Here is a 23,694-nt window from a genome sequence, read left to right on the forward strand (position 1 = left end):
ACTCACTGAGAGGAGAACCATTTACAGTCACTCCTGGACAGCACCCATGGTGGCAGAGGTGTGGTTAGGGGTACTGGTTTCAGGACACCCCTACTCGAAAATTCAGGGATACTAAAATCCCCAGATGCTCAACTCTCATGTACTTTAAATCATCTCTAAATTACTTATAATACTTAATCAGTGTAAATGCTATGTAAATAGTTGTTACACTGTATTTTTTAATTATTGTAGTTACTTTGCACTTTTTCTCTCTTGACTATTTTCGACCCAGGATATGGAACCAGGGATATGGCAGGCCAACTGTAATTTTAATGGGCTCCTGGGCAACAGTGACTATTGTCACAACAACTTAGCCTGGTGAGCAAGATCTGAGGCTGGCTTTGGCACTCTATAGCTCTTCCATCCTTCCCCCAAAATTGTTTTCCTCCAGCAGCGGTTAGTCAAATGTGAACTCCTGGCCAGCAACAAAAGCATTTCCTTGGAACTTGTTAGAAATTTAAGGCCTGAGGTGCCCCCAGGGCCCACTGAATCAGTCACTCCGAGGTGGACCCCAACCTTAAAGCTTGAGACCTACTGCTTCCCTCTTGGTCTGGGAGAGAAACAGAGAGAAAAAAGGAAGAAAAAAAAAATGCCCAGGAGAGGATGCCAGAAAGTAAATTCAAACAACTTTTTATATCAGGTATTTATTGTGGGCAACTGAAAAGCAACCACAAATTAAAACACATGGTTACTTTAAAATCTCTTTAGGAAAAAATCAATCTTATATCATGGCAGTTCTCCTATACTTTGGTCTTTCACTTGATAGATCATTTCCTCATAAGGATGACTAACAGTAATTCAACACAAAATGCTCTTTATATTTAAACAGCACTTTCTGTCCCAAGGTATCAAAATGCTTGACAAGCAGTCAAAACGAAGCTCATTAATTTTTTTCAACCTATGGAAGTAAATAGCCCACGTCCACCATCGCTGCTGTTTACTGGTGGTTTCTTGGCAGAGAAAGCTGAAGCGCCTCGGCTATGTCTGTGGAAGTCAATGACTGAAGGGGAAAATATCATTCGTTTTGGTTCCCACAGGGTTGCATCTGATGAATCAATCACTGACTTCTGTTATTACATCTCAATGATAGATAATGACACTCATCAGGCAAATCCCAAAGAACTTTCTTATGCTTTCTTCGATTGAACCTGTTTGAAAGATCATATGTCCCAATCTACATTTAATTATGATATGAATGCTGCTTAACTCCCTGTTATTTCTGGATGCCACTTGAAGAATAAGAAACAGAGAGGCTCAGTACATTGGGGGCCCTTTGAGGGCCAAGTCTGTGCCTTAGTAACCTTTGACTCCTCAATGACCAGAACCCTATCTGGAATAGCATATGTGTTCAGTAACTATTTCTTGGATGTATGGTGCATAAATGAGTCGAGATAATTTTTAGAGTTGGAAGCAACCTGTCGTGGAGCAGGAAGAGAAATGGTAATTTCAAAAAAGTGCTGAATTTTCAAAACCTAGTGCTGGATTGAATAATAACAACTTGACCATGTCCTCTTTCACTGCAGATGATGTTGCAACGTTAACATATATTAACCAATCAAAACAGAGTATCAGAATTGGAATTTGGGCATATTTTTGAGCTGGAGATTTGTCTCACCTACCTTTTCTTATGTTAGAATTTGGAATTCCAATTTTAGAGGTTTGAAATAAAACTGATGGGCAACTATTAGAATTTCCATCAATGAAATAATTTCCAAAATGCTGAAGGTTAGTTACTCAAAATATTAACATTACCACATGTCATAAGTAAAAGCATCTTACCTTTATCAACTAAGAGACTATAAAGTTGGATAATTATTGTCAGTGATTTATTGGCTTGGTTCAAAAAACATAAAGTTGCTTGTTTTAAATAAAACAAAGTTCAACTGAAGTGATAATACATCATTAATCTTATAAAGCTTCCTGTGTTAGACTTTTTCTATCTCCAAAATGCCAAATATGCATATTAAATTGAGATTTTTTTGCATATTATTTCTATACCTATTTCCTGTGTGAATTTTAAGTACACTTTCATAACAATCTTGTTTGAAAATTAGAGTGTGGATTGTTTATCATTCTGTTTAACATTTTATTGTCAGCACCTAATACAGTGAATGACTGGTACATAATAAATATGTAATAAAAGTTCTAAATTATCTTGATTAAAATCCATATCTATCCTAGTTTTAAGCACTTGAAGACAGAAATAGGTTCAAATTGCATAGAAACTTTTGAATAATCCACAGTAAATGTTAACATAAGTACAAATTATCTGTTGATTAAGATATAGAAAAACTTTGAGATTTAGAATTACTTCCTGATAACCCTGAATTCAGAGGTATGGCAAAGACTTATGTAGAGCATGTTACTATTTTCTGAGTATATGTACAAAGATGGTGGGAGAAAGCATGTAAGATTTGCTGTGTTCCAAATATTTGACTCATCTGCATGGAACCAGCATGCGGAAGACAGAAAAAAGTTCACTGTTCTGATAGATTAAGCCCACCTTGGTGCATGGAATGGAAGAGATAAGAGACTAAGGTCCAGGTGTCAAGAATACTCACCGAACTTGTTCTCACAGGAGCAGGCACTGAGCAAGAAAGAATGTGGGAACCATTGCTTTGTACTTTTAAACACACAGTGACTCTATAAATATGGCTCAGTGAATGTTCAACTAAGTCTGACCAATCAGAATAATTCCTTCTTTCATGGTGGAGTAGCTCTGTTAGAAATGGACGGAGGTGGGTCTAGGGTGGGATGAGGGCACTTCCCTTCTGCTAAAAACTCTAAACTTTCTTCAATTTTCCTATAATTTAAGCCTAATTTAAACTCTTATAAAAATATGTGGACTTTTTTTTAAAAGGCAGGTACTAAAACTAAATAAGATGAGGGTGTTGAGGGGGGAAAAATACCTGATGATACTTTTAAGAAAAGGGAGAACTGTTGTTGTGAAAATTACTAGGATTGTTTCTGTTCCAAACATGAGACTGCTATAGTATTTTAATTATTGCTATAATTAATACAAAGTCACTTGCTGTCTCCATCTGTTAATATTACCAGAGACTTCACTTCAGAAAATTTTAAAGTATTTATCCTATTGAAATCTCTACAAGTCCCTAAACTGAACTTTATTATGAATTATAGCACACAGTATCAACAAGCTGGCAGGATTTTTGACACCTCTCCTGCCTCCTTCCCTCCCTTCCTTTCTTTTCACAAGGCAAGTAAATGGGCACATGACAAATAGTAGGGAATAAAACTGTTATATTCATTACAGGAGTTGGGAATGTGGACTCTCACAGTAACAGACCGTCTGGTTTTAAATCTTATCTCTGTGCTTTACTAGCTGTGAGACTCTAGTAATTTACTCAATATCATTCTGTGCCTCAGTTAGCCCACCTGTAAAATAGGTAATAATAATGCCTACCTCTCAGGATGCTTGTGCAGGGGAATCCATTGTGTTTTAAGGCAATGTTTAGCACAGAGTAAGCACAATAAGTACCATGTTATTTTTCACTTCTCTAAATATGCAAAACATTTCCATTTGGATCCATAGTCTTAAAATCTAATGATCATTGATGTGAATAGCTCATTAGCTAAATGAGAAAAACAATGCTACAGTCATTATTTCTTTAGTTTTTCATTTTTTTTTTTTTTAACTGAAAACCAGAATCACCAATTCCTGGCATTACCTGTTATCAATAAACAGTCCCAAGCCATATTTTTTAGAAGATTCTGAATATTTGGAATGAAGGAAACTAAGAAATAGTAGAAAGTAAACTTTTTGATTTTGCTAATCTCAAGTAGAAAGATGAAATTAATAATGATATATGTAGAAACTCTGCAGAAAACTCATACAGAAAGAACCTCAAGTACTTATAGCATCCTTGAAATTCAAATGACAGCAAATGACTAATTCTTAAATCAAGAACCCTTCACTAAAATTAAAAATATAAATGCTTTCTTTTTCTTGCTTTCTTGTAGGAGGTGAAAGAGTACTCAGTAGGTGTCAGACTATTTTAAAAATCAGGTTATAGTGGTGATATTTCAGAAGTATAAAAAATCTAAGGCAGATCTCATAAATGACCTGCTTTAAATAATATTATGTTTAATAGAAACTTAGTAAGAATGCATTAAAATTGTCCAATATAGTTATAGGAGAGAATTTTCTATGAATTTCAGTTATTTTTTTAAATGATAGATTATAAGGCTGTATGTCACAATTAGGTTGCAGATTATATATATAATGTTCTAATATGGAGAAACAATTACTACTTAGATCTAGTAAATGTGTGTCTGTGTGTAATAAATAAAATGGTATGATTTCATGAATGTCAGCATTACATCAATCCAAACTAGATTGGCATAGCATCTAACTCAGATAAGCCACCAGCAATGTCAATGCTTGTTTTTTAAGCAATGCAAACTTTTAAGAAGGAGGTATGGTGTGCTTAGGAGAGGCGGTTGATAAAAACAAAGATACACAAACTGGGATGTGGTGAAAAAAAGTAGTTTAATTAAACATAAGAACCTGTTTAACATGTCCATCTTTGAGCTGATGAAAGTAATCCTTACAGATTTTCCTGGTTCAGGCTGCAGTGAGATTTGTAGATGAATTTGTAACTAGAAGCAAACCCAGGCCAATTTCCATTTTTGTTCTTACCTCTTAAACATGTCCAGTCCCTGTAGCATAGAGGAAAGCACTAGATTGGCCATGGCATGAAACAGGCTTGAATTCTGGCCCTATCACTTACTATAATCGTGTATACTGCTTGAGCAGGCAAATTACTAAACATCATCAGTTTTAATTTTCTTGTCGGCAAAATAAGGATAATTCTCATTCTACCAACTTTACAAAGTTGGTACGGTCCCATGAAAGAATGGATATAAAAATGCTTTGAGAATTATATGATGCTTTTAAAATATAACTTATTGTTGTTATTACAGGATGAGGGAAAACTCATCTTCCTCTACTATATTCGCTACCAATTTCTTCTAGAAATCTATATAAAAATTGAGCATTTTAGCAATACTCTTAGCAATGCTTAGATGTTAAAAAATACATCCAAACATATAAATTTCTTTTCAAACAGTTCGAAAAGTAATATATACATGCCGAATGAATTTGTAAATACAAAATGAGATCACACTGACTACTTATTGATTTAACCATTGATAATTCATTTTTAAATTTTAAATTTTCTTTGAATTGTTTCCTCTATGTGATATTCAAAACCAAGTTGTGAATATGCATCATATATTATTCAACATTCTGCTCACTTCACTTAACATTTTACTAAAAGGAAGTTTTAATTTATTTGTTTCTATATCTTTCCTACTCTAAGAATCTTATAACACTTTAGAGTAAAGCCAACTCTGTGAGCTACTATGTAAATGAATAAAATAAATTTTAGCAAAAATAACCTAAGTAAATATGTTAGAAATTCATATGCCTTAAAGGATATTCCTATATTTTTGTGTTTGAAGTAATTTAAAAGTTTCATAGACTATTCTGATGTTTACATTTAATTAAATATCATATACAAATTTTAATTAGAATTTTTAAAATATATGTTAAATGAAGACACTGATCCACTTGAAAGCTGACATAAAAGCTTTAGGAAACTTTCTTTAACTTAAGTGAGGTGGTACATATAAAAGCACTATAGAAATAAAGATCACACGAGTGTAAACAAAATTCTGATTAAACACTATAAAACTGTTGCCTATTCCATATTTTATTAATATTTGGTAAGAGGCACATTATAGAGAATGATTAAGCATTACTAGTTATCTGTCAATTATTTTATTAAGATCACATTTATGTGGTACAATGAATTTGAAAATATGAAGTATCAGGTATATTTTATTGCCCAAGTTTGCCTGCCAATTGGCAAATCATTTCATAGACTATGTTCTAAGATATATCATTTTGTTAATATCCACATTTATAAGATATACCTTAGTATGCGATTAACAGATGAAAAAAACTCTAAACCAGGGATACTTTTGTCTTTATAATACATTAATTGGAGACATCGATTATTAGAAACCAGAACAGTGACTCCAATAACCTTCAAATTAATTTTAACCTTAAAGTTATAGTGATTTCAAATGAAGTTAGTGTATTTACATAGTAAATTAAAATTTCTAAACTCATATTACGTTTAATGCTGAGGTTATATAGAATATGAACTATATAATACTTTAATAAATTAATAAAATGAAAACAGTAGAGAAATGTCATGAATATTTGTGTTCCAGAAATAATCTAGACGGAATTTCTGGTAGTGTAAGTTAATACACGATGAAACATATTACTTTATAAAGCATTCCAGTATACACACATTGATAAGATTCTGTCATTAACGTTAAGAGAAATGAATTTCAGAATTGATTTTAGAAATACCACTTTTATTGTGCTTATATCTTCTAATTGATAGTTCTGGCCTTTAAGCATTTTTAAATCATAGAGCTAATCAGTTAAAAAGCAGAAGGAAACCCAACAATCCAACTCATGGCATTTGTTAAAATAAGCCTCTGCAGAAAAGTGTTATGAAACTAAGTTAAAATGAAGTAGAACCAAAAATAGACATCATTAATCAACTAATGGCTATTTTAAAAAATCTAGTTAATAGTATACTACTTGGGTTAGGGTGGTGAGACAGACTGAAATAAATGCCAGACCAAGTTTGGTTGTCTTACTGTACTTGAAAAAATTACACTATATTTGGTTCATACACAACCTTGGGGCTATGTAACAGCCACTCTCAGGTTTCTAGCTTTACTATGAGAAAGCATGTTATTAGGTATAAGTGTAGAAAAAGAACTGAAAGGTCCCTTAGTGCAAACAGGTTTCTTCCTCCCTTTCTCTACTCATTCTTCAAAATAAAAAGGTAGAAATACCTAACAAACAGATCTGATGATTCCCAAAGGACAAGTCACTATTCTGAAACACTCAATTCAAATGAGAACCTTCCAAATTAGGATTTTGTGAAGCAGTGGAAAATCATGGCATGAAACACAGATACACACGAGAATTTCTTACGCACTGGACTATGTATGCCTCAAGCAGAAAAGCTGATGGAAGGCCAAAGAACTTACAGATAAAAAAATAATCAAATGAAACAGGTTCACTATTTTCCAAGCTGAAAGGCAACTTTGCCACTGTTCTCACATAATTGTATAGTAGATATAACCTGGTAAGGTCTAGTTTAGAAACATTTAAATAAATATATATATTTTTTAATTACTATATCACAAATATAGCAATTGGCAATAGGCGAATAGATATTCACATTCATACACTAAAGAATCACTTTGAAATCTCAACACTATTCTTTTAACTTTAAAAAATAAACTGGCAGTGAAAAAATAATTTTTCTTTGCAAACTGACTCTGGAAACAAAGATTCTTCAAACATTTCTCCAAGCACTTGTCTGTTTATTTTAAATGAAATTCAACTTTAAAGTAATCAAATATTTGAAATAGAAGGAAAATGTTAATGACTACATACATATGCACACTCACATATATATTCACATAAATAACTGGTTAAATACAGTTTATAATGCATATAAAATACATTATTTCTAATATGTGATACATGTATGTACACATATATTTAATACATGTAATTTTCAGTGTTTGCAACACTGAAAGACTATGCCCAAAATCTACCCCTCAAGCCTTTGGTGAACGGCCAATCAATTCAGTATTCAAACTGGAATTGGTAATATTAGCTTGAAAATTTAAGACAAAGTTACTTATACTAAAGATTTACATTCTTTACATGAAAGAGTGGTTATTCTATTTACAGGTATACATGAAAAGACTCTACCAATCGCAATAAATTATTGCAAATTTGGCTGGAGTTTTTAATTGCCACAAAATTCTCCCTTGTGAACAACTGTGACTTACATATTAAACGTAAGATCCTAGGCAGTTTTTGTACTTGTTTCCTTAAACCCAAATGGCCCATATCAATAATAGAAAGCCATATAAGAAATAAAAAATTAAAATTATGTGCTTCTCAACCCCAAAGAAAATTATCAGCATGCTAAAGCATGTCTGTGTTCTAAAAATGCAGTTTTTATAGGCTGATGTTTCTGGTAATAATTTTCACAGTAAATGAGGCTTTATTTTTTATTTTAGTTTAAAGGTGTTGCTATGGATCAAATATAATTGGTGGCATCTAGTAATAAACAAGTCCCTGAATAATAATACTTACATGGTTTCTCTAAATTCTCTGGACTTCAATAAAATATAAGCGTTTCACAGACCAATAGAGTCCTAAACATATAATGTACAATGGAGGTATAAGTTAATTTTCCTTTTTGGACAACTTAATAATATGAAATTTCTCTAATAGCTACATATTAAAAAAAGAAATCTATTTGAGTATTAGCCAGATAATTAGCCTGATTTTCAAAGGCTTTTGGCATTGCTATTTTATACAGCACTTTGCTTCTGAAATCAACATCTTTATTTAATATCCTTAATATCATTCCTGATAATGAGTCAGTGAAAAAAGTGATTAGGCATATGGTACGATTCAGGGAAAAAAAAGTGCAGAATTAATAGCCAATTGACTTTTCCCAGGTCATCCAATCAACTACTTGAAGAGTTAAAAATAGAAGCTAAGTCTAAGTCCCACAGCCACTGCCAGAAAAGAGCCTGACAGGCTTGCATTGTGGTGGCCTCAAGCTCTCCTGACATTAACATTACCTATATTGAGACACTTCCAGTGAGATTCAGAGTCATTTCAAGGCTAAGTTTAACTTATGTGGGGAGAGGTAGGAAAAACAGTTCATTAGCATTCGGGAAAAGATGTGGTAATGAGGTCTGGTTAGAAAATGCCTATGAGAATAAAAGTGATAAAAATGAAAAACATTTACTAATCTTTACTATGTATATTTTACATACCACACTAAGTCTATTTTTATGTCATTTTCTTCTTTAATCCTCACAATTACTCTGTGATTTTCCTGTTTTAAATATCAGGAAACAAGTCATAGAGGTTAAGTAACTTACATAAATCACATTGCAAGTAAATGGTAGAGATGGGATTCAAACCCCAATTCATTTCCTGAAAGATATGATCTAAACATAAGTGGTAGCCAAAACCTCCAAAATAAATAGATGAAAAATAAAGATAAACAGAGGGAGGGAAGTGATTAGAATACTTTAAAGATAATGTTTAGAGCTTTTCGATTGATCTTGAAAATGACCAAAAGTTTTCTGAGAGCTCTAAGAATAAAATTATTATCAATCTGATCAAAAACCTTAACTTTATAATCAGACACTCTGAGATCAACCTAACTGCTTTGCTTTTATAACACTGTGATGCCATTTTATTTCATTTTCTATTTTGAAGGGAAAATTTAAACATTTAAGTAAACATTTAAGTAAACATTTGTCTAACTTTGCCTAAACAGGTGACTTTTTTTTTTCTGAAAAGATGACCAAGATGCCAACATTCATCACCTTATTTAATGGACTGTTTAGTGTCAAAACATGTTAGCGTCAGATTTGAATTTTGTGGTGAAATAATGACTTTATGAAGTCCTCTGAAGATGTGACAGCCAGGTCCGCTATCTCAAACCTGCATGTAAGTGGAATGAGTTTCAGTTGACTATGATTCTACTTTCTTTATAATTGTGTTCTTCACAATAAATGAGATTGAAAAAGACATGGAGACAAAAGAACCACCGACTAATATTTTATTATTATTATAATCTGTGTATTGCATTTTGAGTTTTCTAAAGTCCAAATCTGTTGTAGTTGAAGAAACGGGACTATCATATGTTTTCCTGCCCTGGGTAAATGGCCTATGCTTGGTTGAGAGTCTTGAACTCCTTACTAGATAAATCCCAAACTAAAATATGAATCACCACCAATTTCCATCTCATAAAACTCCAGAGGGAAGAGCATATGTTGGGACAAGAAACAGGGGAGAAGGTAGTCCCATCCATAATTCACTGCTGCCATGTCTACAAAAGTAATCACAATGAACTTGTGTATAATATCAATTATTTTGTATTAGGAGGGTAGCTTTAAAAAATAAATGGTATTAATTCACTTAGTTGTTCAACAAATATTTTGTAAATGCCTATACTAAAGCCAAGTACTATAATTACTTGAGTTGCAAAAATTTCTATGCTTTTGATATTTTAGTTATGAAATAATAACAATTTACATTTATTGAATGCTTACCACAGGATACAATACAGATAAGCTCCCTAGAAATGTTAACATTTATAAAATTTATCAAATGCTACTTTCTCATGCTTTGCTTTGCAATCCTGGGTTGTTCTCTGATATGTAGAAAATGAAAGAAATGTAATTTAGATTTCTCTTCACCAGCTGTATCTCAGCTAACTTTTACCAATGGCAATTTTCAATAGGTACATTTTTCTTACCATAAAACCCTTCTGTACTGATCATTAGGTGATTCTAATAAATAGGGTATGTAACAAATAATTAAGAACATCAGTCCCATTTTATCTCAGCTTGACTCACTGCAGGAAAGCATAAATTTGATGCAAACAGTTTCCCCAAGAACGAATCACTTCCTTGAGAGTCAAATGAGAGATTAACTTAGATGACAATAACTTGTTCCTATTTACTTTGTTCCAATTTTTATTTTGAGTTGTTTTAAAAAAGTGCTAAAATAGTCTTTTCAGAATGAATCCTTCTTAAAAATTCATTCTTCTCCAGTAAGCATATCTTATAATTAGAAATCCATATATATAATGTTCCCTTTCTAAAATTTTGATATATTACCACAGTTATCCTTTAGAATTTGCTGGTTTTTAAATCTGAATTTGTATGTGGGTAAGTTTGACAGATTATTCTCGGTGATTTCATTGGATGCCTACCAAGTCAGATTCAATGTTATTTCTGTAAGTCCTAGCAAAATTAAATTTTGTCCTGGCCATTTCCCACTACATTTCAATTATCAGAGAACATGAGTGTGAGATATCATGGAGAGGAAGGTAAGAAGTGGCACTAAAGATATTACTGACTTTTCTATGTTTATTCAGTCATATTCTGCAATATATAACTGAGGAATGCAGTAGGTTGTGCTGCTGCTATCACTGCAATGACCAAAAATCTGATGCCTTTCCCCTTTGGTCTCACAGCCATTGCAGTGCATTGTTTAAGAGAGTGTGGTCATGTTGCTTCATCCTTGTCCTTTAAGCATGTTAATGTCTAATTCAAGTAAAACATGATGCAATCTCCAACAAGCCTTCTGGTTTCTCCTCTGTTGGATAATGCAATCAAAATAGTTTTCTGCTGAGGAGGGTAGTTAAAAGTCTTGCCAATTCTGTTTACATTTCACATATTCTAAATATTCTGTAGTTTAGCTTAAAGAACATACTCTCATGACTGGACTTTATTCTATTTCAGGATAAATTTTAAAAGATTCCTTAAAGAGAAACTAAAAAGCAACAAAATAAAAGATTTACCATAATGTGGGTGTGTAAGTTTGAACTAAAAAATAGACCAAATTTTAGATTAAGTTTGATACAAATGACCTAGTGCTGGAGCTTAAGAAAAAAAAAATTACATTAGCCGTAGATATTTTCCACAGTGTTGTCATAAGACTTGACTGACATCTGATGCACTCTGTAATAGTTTGAAATAACAAGTATGATTGAGACACTTAAACTCTTTTAGTACTTATGTGTATTAATAGTATTTTTTTCTCCATAAAAAAAGTGAGAATATTTCCTTGCTCAGATCATGTTAAATGGATTTTCTCATATTACTTGTACTCATTTTAAGAGTTTTAAATGGTTCTAGAACATACGGAAGTACTATCTATTGAAGAAGGTAATAATCTTTATATTCAATGTACATACTCAAATTATAAATGTTTTAGCATAATTTTTGACCCAACAATACTACTCCATACCACTCCAAGCCTTCTTCCATCAAAAGTAAAAGCACCAACGTACAAAGACATAAGCACTGCTATGTCCTTTACCACATAGCTTGAAATCAAAAAGCAATTTGTAACTTAATAAATGTATGTCAGTGAGTTTTGACTGAATAAATTGTGGCACACTTACATTTCACATTACTAGGCAACTATTAAAGATAACATGGTAGTGTTATATGCTAGACATCTTCAATGTAATCGTAAGACAATGTCCTGAAAGTGTTATGCAACAAAAAATTACTATAATGTGGTATACACATAGAATGAAATAGTATTCAGCCTTAAAAAGGAATGAAATTCTGATCCATGCTACAATATGGATGGACTTTGAAAACATGCTAAGTGAAATAACACAGACACAAAAGGAGAACTATTGTGTGATTCCACTTGTATGAAGTACCTAGAATAGGCAAATTCATAGGCAGAGAAAGTATTAGAATAGAGTTTGCCAGGGCTGAGAGAATGAAGGGTTATTGTTTGATGGGTATAGAGTTTCTGTTTGGAACGATGAGAAAATTCTGAAAATGGATTGTGGTGATGGTTGTCAAACGTTGTGAATGTAGTACCTAATACCAGTGCATTGTATACTTATAAATGCTTAAATGGTAAATTGTGTTATATATATTTTACCACAAAAAATTTTAAATTATAAAATCTGCTTTAAAGTACAAATTTACATCATATTGGGCATATCATGAAGTTCCCACCAAATTTCACTTTGTTTAGAAGTTTACATAGTTATTATCATATTTGGGTACAAAAATGGTATTTTGGGAAACATAAAGTAACAACTTAAGTTGTCCTCTTAAGTTTTCTATTTCTCCATCTGTTTTTTCTAGATTAATGTTGTTCACACCTCTTTGAATACTAGCATCAGCAGGAACCACGCAAGTTAGTACCAGCCCCCTTAAGTTTCAGCTAAGAATTTGAATGCATTTTTATGCATCTAAAATGAGCTGTAGCTCACTTAGGCTGGCAATTGTCTTAAAACTTAGGAGGGATGAACATAACTTGTCATTCTTTCCTTAACTTGGCAAAAGCAAATGTATTACTACAGACAGCATTACCAGAAAGAAATAGTAACTCTGAGGTTGATATAAGTCCATTTTGAGAGAACTGAATTTATATCAAAGTAGACTACACCAGTCAACTGCTGGCCATGTTTTTTTTTTTTCATGTAGTATAGTACTCTAAGTCCAAGAACTGTTTATTTTTTATAAAAGTGGTATTGAATAGAAAACCCTAAATAAATCATTTGGCATGTACAACATTCATGACTCCCTCTGGGATGCCTTTTCCATGAATCAAGGTTCTTTGAGTCACTATTCTCACTGGCATTTGTTTCCTGGTCATCTCAGCTGTCTTTGCGTCAGTGCTAGTGAAGAGCTCTCATTTCAGGTCCTCATATTGTTTAGGGAGAACAATAGAAGGGCAACCTCATATTGAATACAGGAAATGTATGGGCTAATAAAGGACAAATATATTGTCAAAGGGAGCCCAAATAGATGATCTTAACCATTTGCTAAGGAGAGCTTTAGTGGATCCATAAACACCTGCACTTGTATGCAAAATCATATATGTGTATGTTTGTATATGTTCTTGGGGAGAGAATGCACAGACTTTATTGAATTATCCAAGTGTTTATACACCAAAGTTTGAAAAGCACTGGAAAGATTAATCACAAAACAATTTTAAACTACTCTGATGGCTGTGAACTTATGTTTTCATAAGGCTTTCCTTAACTCTGTTACACTTCAAAGAGCAGGATGGTAATGTGGAAAGAACCTCTGCCATTTAGGTGACATCTCTAAGCCTCAGTTTTCTCAATGTAAAATTAGCATATAGTAGAAGCATTAAATGAGATATCATAGATGAAGGTCCCTAGCAGGGTGCCTTGAAATAAGATAAGTGCTCATAAATGTAAAGTGCCTTTCCCTGCTTAGAACGCAAGCATATTGAAAGCAGGTACAATGTCTTCTTTAAAGTTTTGTTTTGCTATGCTTACCATGCTTTCAATATATATGAGCTAATAAACATTTAAGAGCAAGTAATCTCAAAATATCTTTTGTAAATTGTTATTATCTGAATGTACTATCACTGTATTTACTATTATATAAGGATTTAAAACCAACTAAATCAGTACTTGCACATATAATGAGAGGCTAACTTGACTGGTGGAGAGGGGTAGGCAAATAGATTTATGTCCCTGGAAAATAACTCATTTCTTCACTAAAATCAAATTGCTGAACACCTACTACTGCATATATGTAGTTAGGCACTATACTATGAGCTGCAGGTAATAAAAAGTTGTCAGTCCCAGACCTCACTCTCAAGGGCTATTTGAGAAGAGCCGACAAAGCATGTTCATATGAAAAGATAAACCAAGACAGGAAGTGCTAGAGGGATTTAGACAAGAGAAAAAGCACATCTGAGTAGGGAAAGAAGGTGGCTATGGGCAACGCTTCATGGAAGAGGCAGTGTCTGATGTAAGCAAGGTTTCAACACTTAGCAGGATGGGCTAAAGGAATAAGCAAAGACATACAGGCATGCTATCATGGGGCACAAATTGGAAATACAGACCACTTGGTTTAGGTTGAGTGTGAGGTACTTTAAGGGGATTCGTGAGAAAGTAGATTAAGATGTATCACAGTGCCTGATACATATGACTTATTAATACTACTTTTTAAACACAAATATTTAATCGAAGGAAGAGAGCTTATAAATAAAGACATAATAAACTGCGTGAAATGTTACAGAAATATGGCAATTAAGAGGTCATTGGCAACTTTCAAAATAGCATTTTTCTACCCATTGTCAGTGGAGTAACTGGTTGAAAAGAAATAGACATTTCTTCTTCAGTCTTTTTATTCTTACTTTTTTTTCTTTTCCATTTTTCAAAATCTTAAGATTGGCTATTTCAATTGCAGCTAATGGCAGTAATGCAGCACCAGAAAATGCTCTTTTGTTATGAGAGGGTAAATTTGACTCCTCGATTTGTACTCTAAGATGCTGATAGCACTGACTGCCCGCCAGACAATGTTTTTTTAATGTGATTGGAAAGCAAAAGATTGCCTTCGATTCTTTCTTGTCAAACCTACAAAAGTGCCTGCAGTCCACTTAGCATCTAATCATGTACATCCTTCCATTTTTTTCACACCTCTTTCATTTCTGAACACCAGCCAATTAATTTTTCTTTTCCCTGGGGAACATTTAAAGAAAAGGAAATAAAGTCAGTTTCAGACATGAAATCATACATATATTTCTGCTTTAGGTTCTGAATTTAGAAACTTCCCTTAAATTTGTTTAAACAGAACACGGTACAAATTCAGAAATCCCTTAATTATCTCCTTCAGTTGCATTAAAATGAAAATTGAAATTTCCAACTTGTTTTCTTAATTCCCAATGACGTTTCTCCAACTCCAGTCTGTAAGTTAGTGGATTAATCTCACCTGTAAAATCACTGGCAGGTATTACTAGGCAGCACCAGTCCCCTGATCCTGACCCTATTTCTTGCCAAAGAATTTAGTTTATTCAGAAACCAAATGATAAACACTCAATTTCTAACTCTCCTTAGGATATTCTCATGCACTGCTCTTCAACAGAAAGAAGACTATTAACATTACAAAAAATTTTATTGTACGTCTAAGATCAATGTACTGATCTGTATATATATATATATGTATCTTAGACTAATTTATTTAAAAGAATTATTATATTAATATTTCATTACTTATTTTTCAGAATCATGATTTATATGGTTAAGTATTTTAATATTAGGAAAGAAATGTGGTAGAATAGCGGGTTTTGTTGTTGATCATGTTCTTTGTTACCTCTTCTAGTTGGTGTGACTGAGTCAAAATTCTAGAATCTTGAAAATTTAATATTTCAAACCAAAATCATAATCAACATGTAATAATAACCACCACCACCACAAACCAAAAGAAAAATTGGTTGTGAATTGGTTGTGAGGTTTTTAATATCCAGGGGACAGTTCCTGGAATGGGCCACTTTATAGGGGGCTTTGCCCACCCCTCTGCTTCCTCTGCCTCATATACTGAAGGTGGAGACAAAGAAACTAATTCAGATATTTGGGTTTTTTTTTTCAAGTTAAGCCTAGAGCTATAGCATTCAAATATTTCTAAAATGTATTTTATGAAAAGGAAATCTGTAATCAGAAAGGCAATAATATATGATAGAATTAACATGATTTTTTAGCACCAGTATCTTTGTTTAAAAACAATATTGAAAGAGGAAAGTAAGCAGAGATAAATTTTTAGCTATAAATTCTGCTCCCCCTTTTCATTGATCTTTTATTTTAATTTGCTAAAATAAAATTACATGGCTGTTGAGTCAGACTGTCTCTCTAATTTCAAGTTTAAAGATAACAGATCTCCTTTTAAATAGAATATTGGCACACAGACACCCCACAATCTGGCTTATTGCAACTGCTCTCTGTTGGTGAAGTGGCATATTTGCAATCCCCATAACAGCCATCTTAACCATTTCACAGCGCATTATTCTATGTACATCTCTAGGTGGCAACAAGAATAGGCACTTGAGCTCAGCAGCAAGGGGTCTGGGGGTAGAGGACAAGCGGTAGAGACCTGTCAATGGGGACACAAACTTGCAGATGCTCCAATAACCTGAGGCTTAGATTGGGCAGCTCCATTGGCTTTCTGACTGCCTATGGGGAAAGCCTCTCTGGAAACTCTTTTGAGGTTACTGGGGAATCCTAGGGCAAACAGACTGCTTGCTTTTGGCGGAAGACTTACCCCAAACCCTAACAGCTAGTTTTCTCAAAACCAAACTGAACTGAAAGAGCTTCAAGCAAAACTGTAGAGACTGGCATTTACATTTTTACTTCCACCTATGTCTATGCAGAGGGATCATCCCTCACACCCCAATATATTCTGTTTGTCCTCTCAAGCCTTCTGGTAGCCACAGCGACTACAGAAGGGAGTTATGGGAAACCATATTGGTACTGGGCTACTTCATTCCACGCATTCGGGGAAAGGACACAGGTAATAGCATGTAGAGAGAATATCAAATACGAAATCCTATGTGAGGCAATGCCCTTCCTGGGTCCTTGACAAAATCAGTTATGGAACCCAGGTAGTGGATAAGAGCTGACAACAGTTGGCCTGTGAATGGGCACCACGTCTCTGAAAAAGATCAATGAAATGATTGACAGAGAACGTGGTAAATGAAGGGAGAAGCCATGTCAAGTGCTGCTCAACCCGAGCTGAACTCCAGGAGATCAGAGAAGTTTCTCGTCCACATAGAGACTCTTTCTACAGGTTCAGTATTGAAGCAGGTGTTTTGACATTGAGATGTGCACAGACCCATTGTGATAACTGGAAAGGAAGAAAACCGAGAACGATAGAAAGAGAGGGAAGATTTTTGATTACTCCACAGGCTGCTTACTCCAAATCCAGAAAACAACCAAGTGAAGGTAGGAGGTGGAAAGATAAAAGAGCAACTCAAAATTATTTTGCATTTTGAACCCTCTTCACTGTCTAAGCGAACCTGGCATTGAAATGGTCGATCATTTTCAAAAGAGTACAGAGGCTGAACGCCTCCTTTGTTTGCCCAGTAACACCGCTCCTCCGATCTCCTGCACTTGGCCGATTAGCACTGCCATCCCCGTTGGTGCTCCTTTTCGATTGCAGAATGCCGCAGGCTTATCCCCTTCTTCCTTCTGTACCGCAAACCCCCTTATATCAACCGAGCCGAAAGCACCGCGCCGTGCGGCCAAGGCTAATAATAGCCGGGCTGCTTACCTTCCCCGGACCGAGTCAGCGCACGTCCCCGCGCCCGCTGCCCCGGGCCGCAGTCCCGCCGTGCCGGGCCGTGTGCGTGGTCAGCTCGCGCCGGCCCCCGCCCCACCTGCCAGCTGCAGCTGCTCCCGCCGCGGAGCTCCGGCCGCATGAAGTCATCCCCCGCCCCGGGCCGGATCACCGCATTCCGCGCAGCCGCGGGGGGAGCGGGACCGCTCCCCGCCGCAGGGAAGGCCGCCTGGACGCTGCGCCCGATGATCCTACCCCACAGGGCTGGAGGTTTATTTTCTTTTTTATGTTTTTACAGGTGCAGCATCGCTGGATTGCGCAGGGAGAGAGAAGAGCCAGGGAAACTTTCTCTGCATAGCGTCCTTGCTCCAAGCGCCCCCCTGTCACTCCGGCTGCATGGGCAGCTCCGTTCGGCTGTGTGGGTTTCCCACCCTCTCCGTCTTCCTTATCAGCTTTGTTCACTTCGCCGAATGGGAGAGCTGGGATTGTCTTTCAAGATAAACGTTTAAGCACTCCGAAAATATTTTAAATTGGTAATGCATCTTTCTAAGCCCCTTGTTGTAGCACGCTCCAACACACACACACACACACACACACACACATACACACACACACACAGCCAAACCACTCACAATTATGAAAGCTGGGACCTTTCGCCCTCTCGCCTACGTAATAGAACGGGAATCTCCCAAAGGAGTGGAGAAGTGGGGCAGATCAGAGGAAGCGCTCAAGGAAACAGAGCGGGGTCGCCCCCAGATTTTGTTACTGTTTAGTGATGCACTAGTAGACAGATGTTCCCTCCAACACCCCTTCCTCCCACTTCCTCTCCTTCGCGACCCCTACCCTCCCTGCAGCCTAATTGGACAGACTGCTCTGGTGACAGCTATTAACATTTGGAAATTAAGAAGCAGAATCCACATTACCAGATGGCTCTATCTCTTTCCCTAAGAATTGATCAGAATTTGCCTGGGGAATGAAATAAGCATATATGCATATGGCCCGGTCTTTACCTCTTTAAATCCACCCCAGCTGTTAACAAGGTTGTGTGTGTGTTTGTGTCTCTTCCTCTCTCCTCCTTTCCATTTGTCTCTTTCCCAAATTACTGACCTTATCAGCAGTTTGCGGGCTGAGTGTTAAAGGAAAAATGGGCCTAGAATTTGCTCTCTTGGCAGCTGAGCCAAGGTTTCTTTGCCAATTGTTGAGTCATTTCCAAGTAGGGAGGTTCCGTGACACTAGGGCTCTGTGAGGATGGAGTTTCCTCATTTGACATGCCTTGCTCTTGGAATTGCCCACCACAGGGCCCGACCAGCTTTGCACTGTGCGTTTGTCCAGCAACCTAAACAAGAAAATGCAATTGCACAAGGCCAGGGAAGCACCTTTGCTAAATTACACTACTTCCCTCTGTTTATCAATTCCAAAATTGGGCAGCAGTGTAGCCAACGGTTTTCCAACAAAACTCAGCATTCTTGGTCCCAGCACATATAATCTTTGAAAGCTAGAACAACTTAGTTCATCTCTCCAAGCCTTGCTTTTATAAAATTAGGCCATTAACATTACGATAGAGCAGGGAATTCCTAATCTGTATCAAAGGGGTATATGAATGGAATTCAGCAGTGTCGGACTTGGATGGGAAAATTATGTTTTTCATTTTATTAACCTCTCACTGAAGTTTAGCATGTCCTTTAAACATAAATGTAGGCAGCATACCATAAGAATGTTAGGAGTACCTGTGACTTTGTCACCAGTAGAAACCACCGATAATTCTCGATTGCAGTCTTTATAGATATCTCAAAATATCACTACTCTCATGTTGTAATCAAATCATCACTACATTTTTGTTTCATTTAATAGACTATATTTTTGAATGATTTTGATCTAAAGAAAAATTGAGGAAATAATACAGAGTTCCCATATATCCCACTCCCAGTTTCCTGTATTAACATCTTACATTAGTATGATATCTTGGTTACAATTAATGAACCAATACTGATATATTATCATTTACTAAAGTCTATACTTTATTTAGCATTCCTCGGTTTTTACCTAATGTCCTTAATTCCGTTCCAGGCTCCCATCCAAGATACTGCATTACATTTAATTGTCATGGCTCCTCAGACTCCTCTTAACTGTGACATTTCTTGTTTTTGATATCTTGACAGTTTGGAGGAGTAGAGATCAAGTATTTTGTAGGGTGCCCAGTATGGCAATTTGTCTGAAGCTTTTCTCATGATAAGAGTGGGGTTGTAAGTAACTGGCAGGACAACCACAGAGGTAAAGTGCCATTTTCATCATCATATCAAGGTTATATAACTTACCAATGTGATTTGTGACTGTTGATGTTGACCTTGATCACCTGGCTAAGGCAGTTTTTATCAGGTTTCTCTCCACTATAAAGTTATTGTCCATCCCTCCCATACTGTGCTTGTCGAAAGGAAGTCACTACATGAAACCCAAACCTAAGGAGTGGTAAAGTCAAGCTTCACCTTTTTAAGGACAGAGTATGTACATAAGTATTTGGAATTCTTATGCACAGGAGATCTGTCTATTCTCTATTAAAATCCAATTATTTATTTATATCAATATAAACTCATAGATATTTACTTTATACTTTAGGTAATAATCCATTACTACATTATTTATTTTTTTCAAATTTTTCCAGCCTTGGCCATGGGGAGCTCTTTCAGTTGATCCCTGTGCTCCTTTCATACACCCTCTTTGGCAGGTGTGTGTGTGTGTGTGTGTGTGTGTGTGTATGTCTATGTGTATGTGTGTATGTGTGTGTTTTAATAATTCCTACTTTCTGGCATTATGAGATGCTCCACTCTTATTTTGTAGTTTTCTTCTCCCAGTCCTAGAATGAGCCATTTCTTCAAGGAGCCCTAGTTCCTTTTATTGGAGAATGGAAATAGGAACCAAGATCTGGGCTCTAAACATGGTTGTTGCTGATGGGATGTGATTTTATTTAGGCCTTCTCAACTAAGAGAGTGAAGAAATACATGTGTACACTCACCCATGTATATACATATATCAATAAATATTTTGATATGTAACCATCTATATCTATGTTAAGCTAATATGAGTACATTCTGATGTCTGCAGCTTTAATCCATTAACACAGATCATTCTAGCCTCCTCCCCTTTCAAGGGTCTCCAATAGTGAGAAACATGGCTTCCACCATCCACTGTTTATTTACTTAATTGTTCAATTCCAGTGTACATGTATTTCAGTATGAAAATTATTAAGCCATTCCTCAACATCACAATTTTTAAGTACAGTAGTTAATAGAACCGTCCTATATTTTATAATATTTAATGAATTTAAATGCCCATATATTTGTATAACATGAACTTTTTTTTAAATATTTTGATACCTATATTTTAAAGTTGGTGATTTTTTGCAGTTATGTATGTTATATGTTATGTATTTAAAAGCCTATTTTGAGAATAGTTGCATAGGTTGTTCCAGATTGTCAAAGGAGCCCATGACAAAAATAAGGTTAGTATCCTAACCACAGAGGATTATTGTGAGGATATAAGGAGAGGATGTGGAATTGCTGACATTTAATAAATGTTATTCTTGCCCACTTGGGCAGGCTCCTATCTCATTTCAATGTTCTAAATACCTTGAAAGAGAGAACATGCTCAGCCTTAATAATTTATAATTTAGTTGAAAGATTTGCTAGGTATCAGGTGCTGGAAATAAAGGTCCATATAAAGTAAAGGGGTGGGGTGGGTGATGAGAAGGTGAAGGGAATCAGAACACTGAGATGACTCTGAAGGTTAGAGGTTTTGTATTTGAGCAGACTTAGGTTTGGATCCTTATGCTCACAGCCTGTGTTCTTTCTGAAGCGAGAACAGTGGCCGTTCCATAGGCTTGTCCTTAGGACAAGATGCTTGATCTTTTCCTTCAATTTGTCTGATGCAGTGAGGATGTAATTGTGGGGACTTAGGACTGTCCCAGAATGTATTTTCTTGTCTTCCCTGGTATAATTTCTATTCCACGAAGCCAGATTCACTGAAGGTATATAGACAGTTTCTCCTGGTTAATATAGATTCTCATTTAGCAAAGTACTCTTGCCAGGTGCTTTTTTATTCATGGAAGGGAATCTGTTGATGATGCAGGGAAAAGACAGACGTTTAAGACATCAGATGGCAGAGTTTAACTGTGTCAGATACCATAGCATGGTAAGAGGCATCAGGAAACTGGAATGAAAAGGAAGAAGAATGGGAAATGTCTTATGTCAACATATAGGGTTTGAATCTGTCTTTGAACTTGGCACACACCAATATGTCGGATAACTTGTTAACGAGTTGGGTGAAATAAATCATTATTTTTTACACTATAACTTTTCATTGCACAATCTTCTTTAAAAATTAAACTTTGGATCTTGACATTGAAGTCTACAATGCTTTTTTTTCTGATACTCTCAGATTAAGGGAACAAATGGCCTAATGATATCAAGAGTCTCAGCAAGGGAAAATGTGAAACCAGAGCCAGAGACCCTGTGTGTCTGGAGCTGTCAGCATTTAGAACCACTCCTTTGGGTTAAGGGAATCCTTCCAGAAGGGGCTCATTTAAATGCAAATACGCTATCTGGAGGGGGTAACCAAATATCTCATTCACAGCCATTAACAATTTGGCAGAGATTAGTTTCTCAGATTTATTATTGGGAGGAGTTGTCAGGGTGCTTTGGCTCCAGCATCTGTCACCCATTGACTGCCAGGTCTCCTGCTCGCATCACTCCGTGGGGTCTGCCTAAAGCTGGGGACTTGGTTTACTAGGAAAGAATTGGGCACTTAGTGCATGACAATCAATACTGTTTTACATAATTTAGACTTACAAGAAAGGGTAGGAGGAGGATTTCCATGGCAATAGTACTTTTTTTGGTGGTGGCTGCTAGGCTTGGATTGGTTAATCATGTTCTATGGAAGTCTTTTTGACAAAATATCTGCTCTTTTGATGAGGTCAAAAAGTATATCATGTAATTTACATGCAAATATTAATTCAGAAATAGCAAGGCTAGTGATAGAAACAGAGTTGCATTCAAGTAATTATAGCTAGACTAAGAATTTTCTATATTAATATGAAAGCACTGACACTGGGTACAAATACTATCATTTATTTGAAGATTTACATTAGATATTGAAGAATTTCAGCTGATATAACAGAAATAGGACAATGAAAGAAGGGGAAGTGACTATAAACAGAACAGAAATTGTTTCTTTAGACATTACTAAGAATTCACCTTGTTTTTAATGGTAAGGAGTTGACATATAATTCCTGATCTATATAATAGAGCTACTATGTTATAACTGGGACTCTATATTTAATTGTGAAATGTCTGTTTGCTTAAGTGAAATGCTCAGTAAGTGGCATATGATACATTCAATAGTGTGGTGTAAGTAATTCTCAAATAAACTTTTTTTAAAAAAAAATCATCACTAGGAAGTCATAAGACAATCCACTTAGGCAATGTTGTACATTTCTTTTATCTAACATCTTTTTTTTGTTTGCTTTTGGAGACAGGGTCACACTCTGTTGCCCAGGCTACTAGAGTACAGTGGCATCATCATAGCTCACAGCAGCCTCAAACTCCTGGGTTCAAGCGATCCTCCTGCCTCAGCATCCTGAGTAGCTGGGACTACAAGCCCATGCCACCACACCTGGCTAATTTTTCTATTTTTTATAGAAATGGGGTCTCATTCTTGCCCAGGCTGGTCTTGAACTCTTGGCCTCAAGCAATCCTCCTGCCTCAGCTTCCCAAAGTGCTAGGATTATAGATGTGAGCCATCATACCTGGCCCATCTAATGTCTTTTTAAAAATATGATGAACCTAATAAAAACCTCTCTCTCAAGAAAATTTACTTTAATGAAAACCATTCTATTGCAATGAATAGATTATTAAATAATATTTATAAAGAATT

At 35.5% G+C, this 23,694-nt stretch overlaps 1 protein-coding gene across 3 annotated transcripts in view; it reads right to left on the bottom strand.

Annotated features, from left to right (window-relative positions):
* Window positions 1–18,827, bottom strand: part of PKIA (cAMP-dependent protein kinase inhibitor alpha) — an 86,003-nt gene extending 67,176 nt beyond the window's left edge. For 2 of the 3 annotated variants that reach the window (XM_069466335.1, XM_069466333.1), the window contains exon 1: window positions 17,764–17,890. The gene's annotated coding sequence lies outside the window, so the exon portion shown is untranslated. Of the gene's footprint in view, window positions 1–17,763; window positions 17,891–18,779 lie in introns of those variants that run through there. The other variant, XM_069466334.1, reaches the window with a different exon arrangement.
* Window positions 18,828–23,694: the final 4,867 nt, after the last annotated feature.

The sequence above is a fragment of the Eulemur rufifrons genome, chromosome 3 (genome assembly GCF_041146395.1).
Source record: "Eulemur rufifrons isolate Redbay chromosome 3, OSU_ERuf_1, whole genome shotgun sequence".
NCBI lineage: Eukaryota > Metazoa > Chordata > Mammalia > Primates > Lemuridae > Eulemur > Eulemur rufifrons.